At 43.9% G+C, this 13550-nt stretch overlaps 1 protein-coding gene across 7 annotated transcripts in view; it reads right to left on the bottom strand.

Annotated features, from left to right (window-relative positions):
- B3GNT2 (UDP-GlcNAc:betaGal beta-1,3-N-acetylglucosaminyltransferase 2) overlaps positions 1 to 13550 on the bottom strand; it is a 120275-nt gene that overhangs the window by 53426 nt on the left and 53299 nt on the right. For 3 of the 7 annotated variants that reach the window (XR_005366127.1, XR_005366129.1, XR_005366128.1), the window contains one exon: positions 5679 to 9128. The exons of the other annotated variants lie outside the window; for them this stretch is intronic. The gene's annotated coding sequence lies outside the window, so the exon portion shown is untranslated. Of the gene's footprint in view, positions 1 to 5678; positions 9129 to 13550 lie in introns of those variants that run through there. 7 annotated transcript variants of the gene reach the window in all.

Below are 13550 nucleotides of genomic sequence, written 5' to 3'. Positions count from 1 at the left end.
ATAGTCCCATCATCCCCCAAAAGTTCCCTTGTGCCCCTTTGCAGTCACCGCCTCTACCTGGCCCTCAGCTCGGGCACTTCCATATCAGTGGGATCACACAGGGAGCCCCCTCTTTGTGTATCTGGCTTCATTTAGCACGATGTCCTGGAGAAGCCCCCACGCTGCGCATGTAGAGCCATGGTTCATTCTTATTGCTGAGTAGTAACCCCTTTTAGGGCTCCATCACAATTTGTTTCTTCATTCACTTGTTAGAAATTTGGGTTGTTTTCAGTTTGGGGCCATAATAAATACAGTTCCTATCAACATTCAGGTTATGAGTCTTTTTGTGGACATAGTTTCATTCTTCTTGGGTAAATATTTAGAAGTAGAATTACAAGGTCCTATGATAAATATGTACTTGAATTTTTTTTAGAGATTTTATTTATTTATTCATGAGAGACACAGGCAGAAGGAGAAGCTGGCCCCCTGTGGAGAGTCTGAGATGGGGACTCGATCCCAAGACCCCGGGATCACGCCCTGAGCCAAAGGCAGACACTCAACCACTGAGCCACCCAGGCGTCCCTGTACTTGACTTTTTAAGAAACTGCCAAACTATTTTCCAAAGTGGTTTTATCACTTTATTTTTCTACCACCAATGTGTAAGCGGTATAATTGTCCCAGTCCTCACCAACACTTGGCTTTGTCAATGTTTTTAATATTAGTCACTCTAGTGGGGACGTAGTAGTGTGATTTTAATGTGCATTTTTCTGATGAGTAATGATGTTGGAAATCTTTTCACATATCTTTTTGGCATTCATATGCATTTTATAAAGTGTCTGGGTAAGTCTTTTGCTCATATATTTTTTTAAAGATTTCATTTATTTATGAGAGACACAGAGAGAGAGAGAGGCGCAGAGACACAGGCAGAGGGAGAAGCAGGCTCCATGCAGGGAGCCCCACGTGGGACTCGATCCTGTGTCTCCAGGATCACGCCCTGGGCTGAAGATAGCACCAAATTGCTGAGCAACCTGGGCTGCCCTTTTGCTCATATTTTTAAAATAAACTTTATTTTAGAATAACTTCAGATTTACAGAAAAGTTGTAAAGCTAATATAAAGAGCTCCAACATATCTTTCACCCTTTTGGTCATTTTAAAAATTGGGTTGTTTTCCTTACATATTCTGAATACAAGTCCTTGGTCAGATATATGCATTGCAAATATTTTCTTCCAGTTATCTTGTATTTTTCTTTTTTTTAATTTTATTTATTTATTCATGATAGACATAGAGAGAGAGAGAGGCAGAGACACAGGCAGAGGGAGAAGCAGGCTCCATGCAGGGAGGCCAACGTGGGACTCAATCCCAGGACCCCAGGATCATACCTGGGCCAAAGGCAGGCGCTAAACTGCTGAACCACCCAGGGATACCCTACCTTGTGTTTTTCAATTTTTAAAATGTGTTTTCCAAAGAGCAGATGATTTTTTGGACTTTTCTTCTGAATTTCAATGTGTCAGTTTTCTTTTATGCCAGTGCTTTTTTGTGTGTCCTGACAAGTGAAGCTTTGCCTATCCCAAGTTTATGAATTTATCCTGTCTTCTTCTACACACTCTTATTACTTACTTTTAACTTTAACATACCTCAAGGATGATTCGTTAATATTTGAAACACCCTGAGACACCTGAGTGGCTCAGCAGTTGAGCGTCTGCCTTTGGCTCAGGGTGTGATCCCAGAATTCCAGGATGGAGTCCTACATCAGGGTGCGATCCTGGAGTCCCGGGATCGAGTCCCACATCGGGCTCCCTGCATGGAGCCTGCTTCTCCCTCTGCCTGTGTCTCTGCCTCTCTCTCTCTCATGAATAAATAAATAAAAAATTTTTAAAAACCCAAAAACATTTGAAACACCCCAATTATGAATAACACTACAGAGGTGATTATTTAGCTGGTTAAAAATACTATAAAAATCTATACCAGAGGGTTTGTTAATTGGACTAATGCACTTTAGAAGTGCATTTTCAGGAGACACACCGTATCATAGTCACATCAAGTTATACAATAGTCAGGATACAATAGTTGGCTAAGAAGTGGCAGGCCTCTATCATCTACCCTTATTGAGCATTTGAGGCATAGGCCCTGGTGGTCCTGCATCCTCCCACTTGACCAAGGGACCTGTTACCTGCCTCAACCACAGGGCTAGCTGACCCTGGAAGCTGAGAGAATGTGACATCATCCCAGAGAGGACCTTTTGATAAAAGGTCAGGTGGGTTCTCAGGGCAGAAAGCAGGACTTCCTGAACAGGTTGCATCTACGGTTTGGGTGGCTATTCGCTGGAAAGCATATATGTATTTGGTAGGCTTTGGTGTCAGCCTTCTTTTCGGCAAAGCAAACATCCCAGGAGAAGGTTGGTGTGACCTTCGAAGGATTCCAGACTAACCTAAAAGAACCTGAGGATTTTGCTAAGTGACCAAATCAGCCACGGTCAGTTCGCATAGTAAGGAAGAAGAAAGGAACTGCTCTAGGCAAAATAGAATTATTGCAGGAGTGCCTCCAAAATGAGAGTTCTACTTTTTTTTTTTTTTTTTAATTTATTCATCAGAGACACACACAGAGAGGCAGAGACACAGGCAGAGGGAGAAGCAGGCTCCATGCAGGGAGCCTGATGTGGGACTCGATCCCGGGACTCTGGGATCATGACCTGAGCTGAAGGCAGACGCTCAACCACTGAGCCACCCAGTCCCCCCCAAAATGAGAATTCTAACTGAAGAAAGGATGCCTTCTCTGTTTTGGAAAGTGCGGCCCACATCTGGCCCACATCTGGCCCATGTTAGGCTGGAGCTCTCACAGGTGCCTCAGAGTAACCTCTCCTCTGTGGCTACACTCGGCCCCACTGCTCCCAGACCTGACCTTGCTCCACCTGCTACCAGAATCCTTAGTCAGACCCTGAATTTTCCCTCTATAATCAGGACCCACCTCTGAATATTTTTTCCTCCTGATAACGTTCCCCTTAGCCAAAGCCAGAGGGGTCTCTGCTCCTCCAGGGGAGTCACCCCTGACTAATTGAGATGAATCCTGCCAGGGAGCCTAGACCCAAACTCGTGGTTCCAGAAAGGGCCACTATGCAGCCACACCAGACTTTATCCTGATTCTTTCATTCATTATTACACAAACAACAGGTCGTCATTGCCTATAAATCAGAAATGTGGTAAAACAAAAAGAAAACAACCCAAATCCCACCAACTGGCAAAGGATTTGAATAGACATTTCTCTAAAGAAGATACATAAACAACCAATAAGTACATGAAAAGACACTCAGCATCACTAGCCATTAGGGAAATGCAGTTTAAAGCTACAGTGAGATACTGCTTCACATCCATTAGAACGGTTATTAAAAATAAATAAATAAATAAATAAATAAATAAATAAATAAAGCCAGAAAAAAAAGCAAAATAGGTGTTGGCGAGTATGTGGAAAAATTGGAAACCTCATATATTCCTGGTGGGAATGTGCACTGGTGCAACTGCTGTGGAAAACAATTTGGTCATTACTTAAAAAGTTAAATATGGGGCACCAGGGTGGCTCAGTTAAGCATCTGCCTTCAGCTCAGGTCATGATCTTGGGGTCCTGAGATGAAGCCTCATATCAGGCTCTCTGCTCAGCTGGAGGCCTGTTTCTCCCTCCCCTTCTGCTTGCTCAATCTCTCTCTCTCTCTCTCTCTCTCTCTCCCTCATGGTACTGTCTCTCAAATAAATAAAATCTTGAAAAAAAAAGTTAAATATAGAATTACCATATGATGTAGGAGTTCCACTCCTTGGCATACATCCAAAGAACTGAAAACTTATGTTCACACAAAAATTAGATTCGAATGTTCACAGCAGCATTCTTCACCATAGCCAAAAAGTGGAATCAACCCCATGTCCAGCAACTGATGAATGGATAAATAAAATGTGACATATGTAATATCACAGTGTAATATTCAGCAGTGAAAAGGAATAAAGTACCGATATGTGCTACAGCCAGGGTGAATCTTGAAGACATTATGCTAAATGAAGCCAGACACAAAAGGCCACATACAGTAGGATTCCATTTATATGAAACGTCCAGAACACAAACCGATAGAGACAGAAAAGATTAGTGGTTGCCAAGGACTGGGGAGAAGACTGACCACTAACGGACATGGGTTACGAAATGCTCAGGTAAGGAAAATGTTGTGGAATTAGTGAAGATTGTGCAAAGGATTTGAATAGACATTGAATAGACTCTGAATATACTAAAAACTGCTGAACTGTGCACTTTAGAAGGGTGACGTGTATGGTATTTGAATTATATTTCAGTCAAAAGCACATCCTATCAACCAACTGATCATAAGCATTGAATATTTAGATAGGTAGCTCCGCAGGTCCATGTTACATAAATACCATGCACTTTAAAGAAGGAGATTGGGCAGCCCGGGTGGCTCAGCGGTTTAGCGCCGCCTTCAGCCCAGGGTGTGATCCTGGAGACCAGGGATCGAGTCCCATGTCAGGCTCCCTGCATGGAGCCTGCTTCTCCCTCTGCCTGGGTCTCTGCCTCTCTCTGTGTCTCTCTCTCTTTCTGTGTGTGTGTCTCTCATGAATAAATAAAATATTTTTTTAAAAAGAGGGAGATTATACCAAACTATGGAAAGAGCCCAGATGTCCATCAATAGATGAACAGATAAAGAAGACGTGGTGTATATTTATACAACAGAACACTACTCAGCTATCAAAAAACCCGAAATCTTACCATTTGCAACAACGTGGTTGGAACTAGAGGGTATTATGCTAAGTGAAATAAGTCAGTCAGAGAAAGACAATTATCCTATGATCTCACTCAAAGGTGGAATTTAAGAAACAAAACAGAAGACCATAGGGGAATGGAGGGAAAAATAAAACAAGATGAAATCAGAGAAGGGGACAAGCCGCAAGAGACTCTTAACTATAAAAATACAAACTGAGAGTCACTGGAGGGGATAAGGTAGGGGGACAGGGTAACTGGGTGATGAGCATTAGGGAGGGCACGTGATGTGATGCGCACTGACTGGGTGTTATATAAGACTGATAAACCACTCACCTCTACCTCTGAAACTAATCATATATGTTAATTAATTGAATTTACATAAGATGAAATTTTTAAAAAGAGGGAGACTGGACTATTCATATTGTTTGTTAACATCCATTTGTCACATAACAGTTTTTGAATATCTGTCCATGTCAATAAACATAGACCTACATTATTTACTTTTATGGCTACATACATGCTGCTATAGGTTTACAATAATTATTTAGCCACTTCTTATTACTCAATATTTAGGCTGTTGCCAGTTTTTACTCTTTATCAACAGCATGCTTGAATATACTTCTTGATTTACTTATCTCATTATTGCTCTAAGATAAATTTCAAGAAGGAAGACTGTTGGATTTTTAAGATATAGAGAATCTGTGAAACTGCCCCCTGCAAGCTTGGGTGACTTCCCTGTGCCCCGGAAAAGTGAGGTAATCTAAGCTCAATAGGCTCTTTTAATCATTTTCCTCTTTGCTTATTTGCAGGTAGAAAAACAGGACCACATCCCTCTTTGATTTCTTTTTTTTTTTTAAAGATTTTATTTATTTATTCAAGAGAGAGAGAGAGAGAGAGGCAGAGACATAGGCAGAGGGAGAAGCAGACTCCATGCAGTGAGCCTGACGTGGGATTTGATCCTGGGTCTCCAGGATCATGCCCTGGGCTGAAGGCAGGCAGGCACTTAACCGCTGAGCCACCCAGGAACCCCACCTCTTTGATGTCTAACCACTTTTGCTGCCTGCCCTGCCATTCGGCGCCAAGAGAACTTGCTCTGAAGTTGTCATGTGCCATCTTCTAAAGCCCCCAACCCTCCTAAGCCAGCTTCTCTTTTGGGCGATATCTGTATTTCTCAAAGATCTATTAATTCATGGATATTTATTCACTGGATGTGAATGTGATACATCTTATTATCTATTGAATATTCTGATATTCTTTTCAATATTGACTAAATGTCAATATTTAGTTGTATCCCAATTACTGTTTATAACACCCTGGGAGGGAGGTATCACACCCCTTTCACAAATAAGATAACTGAGTCTCAGAGATCATTGACCCTATAATTGGCAGAGCCTGGATTCAAGCCCATGTTGTCTCATTCTAAAGTCTCCACTCTTTCCACTCGGGACATGGGATCATGCCCATCCTTTCCCTGAACTTTCTTGAAATCTCCCATCCTGAAATCTAGAGCACACTGACTATACACATGCCATGTGCTCTTAGATTTCATACATAGGCTCACTGCTCCTTGTTGGCCAGAATTTAGTTCCAAACAACAATTCCTTTGACATCTGAGAGAACACTGAGACCCACCCTCAGATGTCTAGGCCCCAAGGCCAGTCCATCAGGGCTCCTGGGGCCTTGCACCCCAGGCCCATTTCAATGATCATCACTGGAAACCAGCTTCAGCAAAGTGTGCAACTCAGAGCTAAAAGCCTCCACAGAAACAGAGCCCCACCAGATACCCAGAAAAACCATGAGGTTTCTTTTAACAGTTTCATCTTGTTTAATAAGATTTGGTGCCTAAAACCACAGAGCTCCTGTAAGTGAAACATGAGCTGCTGTAGTGGGTTTGCAAAGCTGTTCCGGAGCAGAGGACTGAGCAGGTCTGTGAGGATGGATTCCAGTGTGAGGAGCAAACAATGTGCCCTCGTTCCACAAGCTCCTTGGATCCTCCAACATGCTAAGCCAACCTGTGTAGACAGGTCATTTCAGTCCTACTTTATAGGTTAAGAAATTGGGGCTCAAAATTAAAAGTGACTTGAGATGTCACGCCTCGTAAGTAGAGTCAGCAGAAATCTTTACCCTCCAGGCCTGAGGCCTCTCTGGGTCACTAGAAACTGAAGAACATTGTTTAACTAGATGACTGATCCTTGCCCTTTTCATGGGTCTTGGCTACAATCACCTTGGGCTGTTCTTTTCATTTACTTGCTTCCTGGCCCTAGGGCCTTTGGATTTGGAACCCTCCTCTAGATAGTCTTTCTTGGTACACTTTGTTCTGATTATCTCCTGCTGCATAATAAACAACCCCAAACTTGGCAACATACAACACCCTTTTTGTTAATGTTCTGGATTCTGTGGGTTGGGATTTGGACAGAGCACTGTTGAGGGGTCTTTGCTCTGCACCTAGATACCTAAGGCCTCAACTAGAAAGACTCAAATGAGTAGGATTGACTCCAAGGGCTGGGTACTGAAATCATTTACAACTATAGTGTCCAAACAGTGGCCACATGCAGCTATTTAAATGTACATTTAAATTAACTAAAAATGGGGCCCCTGGGTAGCTCAGTCAGTTGAGTGTCTGCCTTTGGCTCACTCAGGTCATGATCCCAGGGTCCTGGGATCGAGCCATATTGGGCTCCTTACTCCATGGGGAGACTACTTCTCCCTCTCCCCCCCTGCTCATGCTCTCTCTCTCTCTTTCTCTCTCTCTCTCTCTGTCTCAAATAAAGTCTTTAAAAAAATAAAATTAATTAATTAAAATTTAAAATTTAGTTACTCAGTGGCACTGCCCACATTTTAAGATTCTATGGCCACATATGGCTAGTGGATTGAACACAGATGTATGTGGATAGCAGCTGCAGTATTGGACAATACAGATATAGAACATATCCATCACCATAGAAAATTCTGTTGGTAAGCCTGCTCTGGTAGTGGTGCCTTTACCCACATGCCTGGCACCTGGGCTGGGATCTTTGGAGAATCTACATGAGGTTCGGTTTTCTCACAGTACATGTTTACCAAGAGGGTGTGTCCCAAAAGGCAGCATCAATAGAGCAAGGGTTCTAAGAGACCAAGACAGACACTTCAAGCTTCCTCTAATCTAGCCTTAGAAGTCATGTGCAACCCTTCTGTCACATTCTATGGTTACATGAGAAGAGGGGTGAAATAAAATACAAACACTACATGGGACATACTTACATTAAAAAATCACTCACTGTTTATCTGAAATCAAAATTTAACTGGGCATCTTGTTTTTGTTTTTGTTTTGTTTTGTTTTGTTTTGTTTTTCTGCTAAACCAGGCAATCTTACATGGGAGTCACTAAGTCCAGCCAGATTCAAGGATAGGTGACCCATTAGACCCATCTCTTGAGAGAGTAGCAACGTCACATTGCAGAAGAGCATGTGGGATGGAAGATATTGGTGGGGCCACCTTTGGAAAATACAATCTGCCACATAAGGTCAGGTGGTTCCTCACAAAGTTTAATAGAAACGTTCACAGCTCCCTACCACCTAAAAAATGGCATTCACATTTTATGGCCTGGGTGGATAGAATGAGAGAAATTATCTCGTTTGCCATCTTTTATCTTTTTTCTCTGTCACATGGGGCTTTGGGGCCAACTATCCTCAAATAGTAGCTCTAGGCCTTTTAACAATAGGCATTTATCTCTACTGATACCATGACCAAAATAAGCAACAAATACTGAGAACAGATACTCCATAGCACCACTGTAGACAGTGTTTTGTCTAAAGTAAGGCCCCCTGAGGTTGATAATGTGCTGTGGACACAGTGATCAATCAGGGAACTTTTGTCCAGGACAAATAGCTCCTCATCTGGAGGTCTCTAAGATCCAGCTCAACCACAGGAGTTCTCCCATATATGCCTTCCTATTGTTAACATAATGACACACAGGACAGAGGTACAAGCAACGCTCTGTGGAGATGGAGATTATCCCTGCCACCAACATAGGACCATTTATTCCATGCACAACAGTTGGTGCTATCACCCGCTAGTCATACAAAGATAGAGGTGTCCTGCTGAGACCTGTAAAGGTGAGGCCAGGATTCTTGAAGACAATGAGGTCACTCCCAGTGTCAAGCCTTAGTCAGATGGAGAAGAATAGAATGTATTTTCTCTGTCTCTTTCTTTCTTGACCTAGGTGTCTTGTTGTCCTGGGGGTCTGGGAGGGAACGCGGGTGGAGAGTGACAAGATGGTGTGCCCCATGTGGAGACCAATGAGGAGCTAGCAAGTCAGGACCTTCTCGAATCAAAAGTGAATTTTAGCTCATTAATCACTTCGTGGAGACTCAGGATGTGTTCTGTGCTTTTCTTTTCCTTTGGACATGTGTGGAGAAGGGCTGGGACCAAGAAGGAAACAGAAACAAGATCATCATAAAATGTCAAGTTGAAAATAGATAAGAAACTAAACTAAATTATATATAATACAGTCCTAATTTTGTGTAATCCATGTATATCCACACATATACCCACATAGTGATTTTTATTTTCTTTTATGTATTCTATATTCTCCCCAATGAGCAATTAGCATACATTACTTTTATAATAAGAAACACGTAGACATTACTTTTAAACCAGAAAAAGGAGGAACAGACTGTTGGAAGAATTCCAAATTAAAAGAACACCAACTAAAGTGCTATGAATGGCTGTTGTAGCTCGTTGCTACTCAGCTGCCATTTCCTCATCTTTCTTGTTAATAGAAAGCTGATCTGAGTCAAGGTCAGTAGGCCCAGCTGAAGAAAATTAACTATAATTGGGCCAAAGCTCATCTTCTCTGTCGGTAATTGGTGTAAAGGTTGGCATGTGACCCATTTTTGGCCAATAAAACATAAGTGGAAGCCTGCTGGTGGCTCTTAAGAAAGAATTTACTCTTTGGTTAAAAATAAAAAGGAGGGGTGCCTAGGTGGCCCACTCCGTTAAGTGTCTGATTCTTGATCTCAGTTCAGGTCTCAATCTCAGGGTTATATGTTCAAGCAATGTGTTGAGCTCCACACTGGGCATGGAGCCTACTTAAAAAATAAATGAGAAAGAGAGAGAATCAAAAAAGGAAAAGCACCCCAAGACCTCTCCTTAACCTTCATGTTAGGATGATGTCCTATGAAAATAATACTTGGTGCTACGGCAGCGATCTTGTGACCACAGCAAGGAGACATGGCCGACATGTTGAGACCGCAGAAAGAAAAGATGAGAAGACTTGAGATCTTTAATGACATCACTGAACCACTAAATTCACCCTGAAACTGCCACTACCAGATTTGTTATATGAAGTAATCGAGTCTGTATTGTTGAAGCTATTTTAGTTGATATTCTACTATCTGCTACCAAATACATCCTGGATAATATTCACTATCAAGAGATAATGTTAGAAACCAGGAATTAAGGATATATTCATATGGTTGAAGCCACTAGAAAAGCCAGGAAAAGGGCAGCCCGGTGGTGCAGTGGTTTAGCACTGCCTGCAGCCCGGGGTATGATCCTGGAGACCTGCGATCGAGTCCCACGTCGGGCTCCTTGCATGGAGCCTGCTTCTCCCTCTGCCTGTGTCTCTGCCTCTCTCTCTCTCTCTCTCTCTCTCTCTCTCTCTCTGTCTCTCATGAATAAATAAATAAAATCTTAAAAAAAAAAAAAAGAAAAGCCAGGAAAAGCCATGTTGAGTGGGATAAGTCAGAGATGATATTTAAAATATTTAACAATTGGTCCATCTGGCCAGTTGGACACAAAGAAATCTGAAAGGGGCACTGGCCCAGTGAGAATGGACATGAGCCATAAATAATTGATATGCCTCTGCCCGTGTGTCCCAGCTGAATATCAGCCCTAGAATAGCTACAAAAGGCAAGTTGGGAGACATAATTAAACCTATGTTTGGGGAAGCCTGGGTGGCTCAGCAGTTGAGCGTCTGCCTTCAGCCCAGGGCCTGATCCTGGAGACCCGGGATCGAGTCCCATGTTGGGCTCCCTGCATGGAGCCTGCTTCTCCCTCTGCCTGTGTCTCTGCTTCTTTCTCTCTAAGTCCTCATGAATAAATAAAAATTTAAAAAAATAATTAATAAACCTATGTTTGGGGATAAATTTTCTTGGACCAGATTCTCCACAATGTGCCTCTTTGAAAGTCATGGCTTGTTCCAGGACTCTGATACTTTATTTAGTTCTCCAACCTAAGTGAGAATAATAGTCTAGTCCCTTACTTCCCTTTGTTAAGAAAAATTATCCAAAAATCGGAAATACAGCAAAAATATTACCAGGTACTCCTCCCTCTTTCCTTCCTTCCTTCCTTCCTTCCTTCCTTCCTTCCTTCCTTCCTTCCTTCCTTCCTTCCTTCCTTCCTTCCTTCCTCTCTCTCTCTCTTTCCTTCTGATTTAAATTCCATTAGCCAACATGGCCCATCATCAGTTTCAGATGCAGTGTTCAACCACTGGATTCGCGTAACACGTGACGCTCATCACATCACATGCCCGCCTTAATGCCCGTCACCCAGTTACCAACCACCCCCCCGGACTCTTTCAAAGCCACATGACTGTGAGTCTGTGTAACAATCTGCCTACAAGTCATCTGATTTTGAGGGAAGCAACTGTTGGACTTACTATTTTCTAGCGATTAGGCTGAGCTCTGTGAGGTTACATCTACTGTGTGGAAGAGTGACATGTTTTGCAAATGACCTTTCCCCGGTGGAGACGCAAATGACTTCTGTCCAGTAGAAAAGATAGGCAGTTGGATTGCCCTGTGAGGTCACCATCTTGTCCTGTCTCTAACTCAGCCATCTTGCTCCGGCCTTCTTGGCACTAACCACATATATTTCTGTCTCTTCTCCTTGGAACTAGCTGTGTCATCGTGCTGCTTCCCTCATTAGGGAGCTAAAGAAATCTTGGACAAGGCTCACTGTACGGTTGGATGAGAACCGTGTCTTCACCTTTGGGAAGGTGACATTTTTGGAGCCCAGCTGTCACAGGCTCTCAAAATGACTTTGCTAAATGTGAAGGAAAGGGAATAGCAGGAGGAATTCAAGAAGCAGAAAATCAGTCTGGCTTCCAAACCTATCATGGTTAAGGTGTTACCTACTTCACGCCTTGTCCCCAGAAATGACAAGTGGCTGCTGCAGAGGGCCTTGGTGACCCTCCAGCGTTCCCTTCCTCACCTTACACCACCCACAAAGACAGGTCCACCTGACCAGCGGCCAACTCCAGGCCCTCTGGCACCTCCAAATCCAGGCTGTGAGAACATCAACATCGACTGCTCCCGTTTGGACCCTGTTTGGAGATCTGGGACGTGCCTTTCCCACAGATGGTGAGCAGGACAGTAGAGGCTGGTCCTCCCTCCTCCAGACCCCTTCTCCCATCCTGGAGATGGGGCCCCGACCCTTCCGGCACCCAACAGTATACTGTACCCTTCCTATGCATGACCCAGGGCCGGGCTGGGAAGTCGCCCACCCTTCGGCCTTTCCATCCAAATGGCTCAACCTGGGCCTTCCCGGGCTTTTCCTTCTCATGGCCACTTCATTCCAATCTCCTGTCCCCACTGAATGCCTGTGTCCTGCCTTCTCTTGGGCCCAGCCCTGGAACCCAGCACCCTCTTGCCTTCCCAGGGCCATCATCCACCTCAGCAGCATATCCTCATAAAAGGTTTGGAGCCAGTTACTTCACATGGCTGCGTGGCCACCATCTTCACATTTATAGTAGAGCCCCCAGGCCTTCCTGCCTCCTCAGGGCTCCCTGGTGCCCTCCTGCTGTGCCATCTGGACCTGAGTCCCTCTGGCTTCTCCCTCTGAGCCTCTCCCTCTCCTTCCCTTCTCTGCCCGACTGCTCATGGCTCCCCCGCCCCGTTCTTCCCCCCTCCGCTCTCCCCCCCAAAGGGCGGGAAGTGTGGCCCTGAGCTTTCAGCCTGGATCTGACTGAGATCACCTTGGAGGAGACAGCAAGGTAGTCCCTTCACGCAAAACAGGACATTTCTCTAGAGGGCAAAGGAGGCAGCCGTTGGTTCTCATTTTAAAAAGTAAAATTTTCTTCTCCCACCACACACAGGAGAGAACAATACAAATATAGAGCCAGATGGAGGGAGGAAGAGGGAATTTTTTTTCTGTCACATGGCTCTCTCAGGGAAACTGTCTCTGAATTTACCATATTTATATTCTCTCTCTCTCTCTCAGAGCCCCCAAAAGAGCTGGATTCAGAATTGCCCTTTAGGGAAGAACACAGTTTTCCCAAAGGCAGGGCGAACCTTTGGGGCATGGATCATGTCCTTCCCCAGGCACAGAGTCCAAGGGCTCTTTGCTGTGTCACAAAATGATGGGGCTCAGGAGATGCTTCCAGCAGCTACTAGAATGTTCCCTACTGAGACAGCAGCATGAAAAATGCTCCCACGCTGGGTATCGATTCACTATCTCCATACGTTAGCCAGCAAAGAAATCAAGGAAGGGTTGAGTTGCATGTTGCAATTTCTAAAAATAAAACTTCCTAATTTTGAGTTTCACCAAGCCTTAGGTTTGGTTTTGCAACATTACGCATGTGCTCTTACTTCTTACACTGTCTCAACTTTCACAGAGCTTTTAGGAAACTTCCCTTTGCATGGAGAAATTAGCCTAAGAAGGCTTGCTGTTAACCTTCCTGTTGACTTTCAGTATGAGAAGACACCAGACTCTACTGGTCTTCTTGGGCTGCCATAACAGAATGCCATTGACTGGGTGGTCTAAACAACAGCAATTTGTTGCCCAGCTCTGGAGGCTGGGAAGTCCAAGATCAAGGTGCCGCCAAGGTAGGACTCATTCTGAGG

Source organism: Canis lupus, chromosome 10 (genome assembly GCF_011100685.1).
Source record: "Canis lupus familiaris isolate Mischka breed German Shepherd chromosome 10, alternate assembly UU_Cfam_GSD_1.0, whole genome shotgun sequence".
In the NCBI taxonomy this organism is placed as follows: Eukaryota; Metazoa; Chordata; class Mammalia; order Carnivora; family Canidae; genus Canis; species Canis lupus.
The sequence above is the reverse complement of the archived record's forward strand: the minus strand, read 5'-3'. Positions and strand labels throughout refer to the sequence as shown.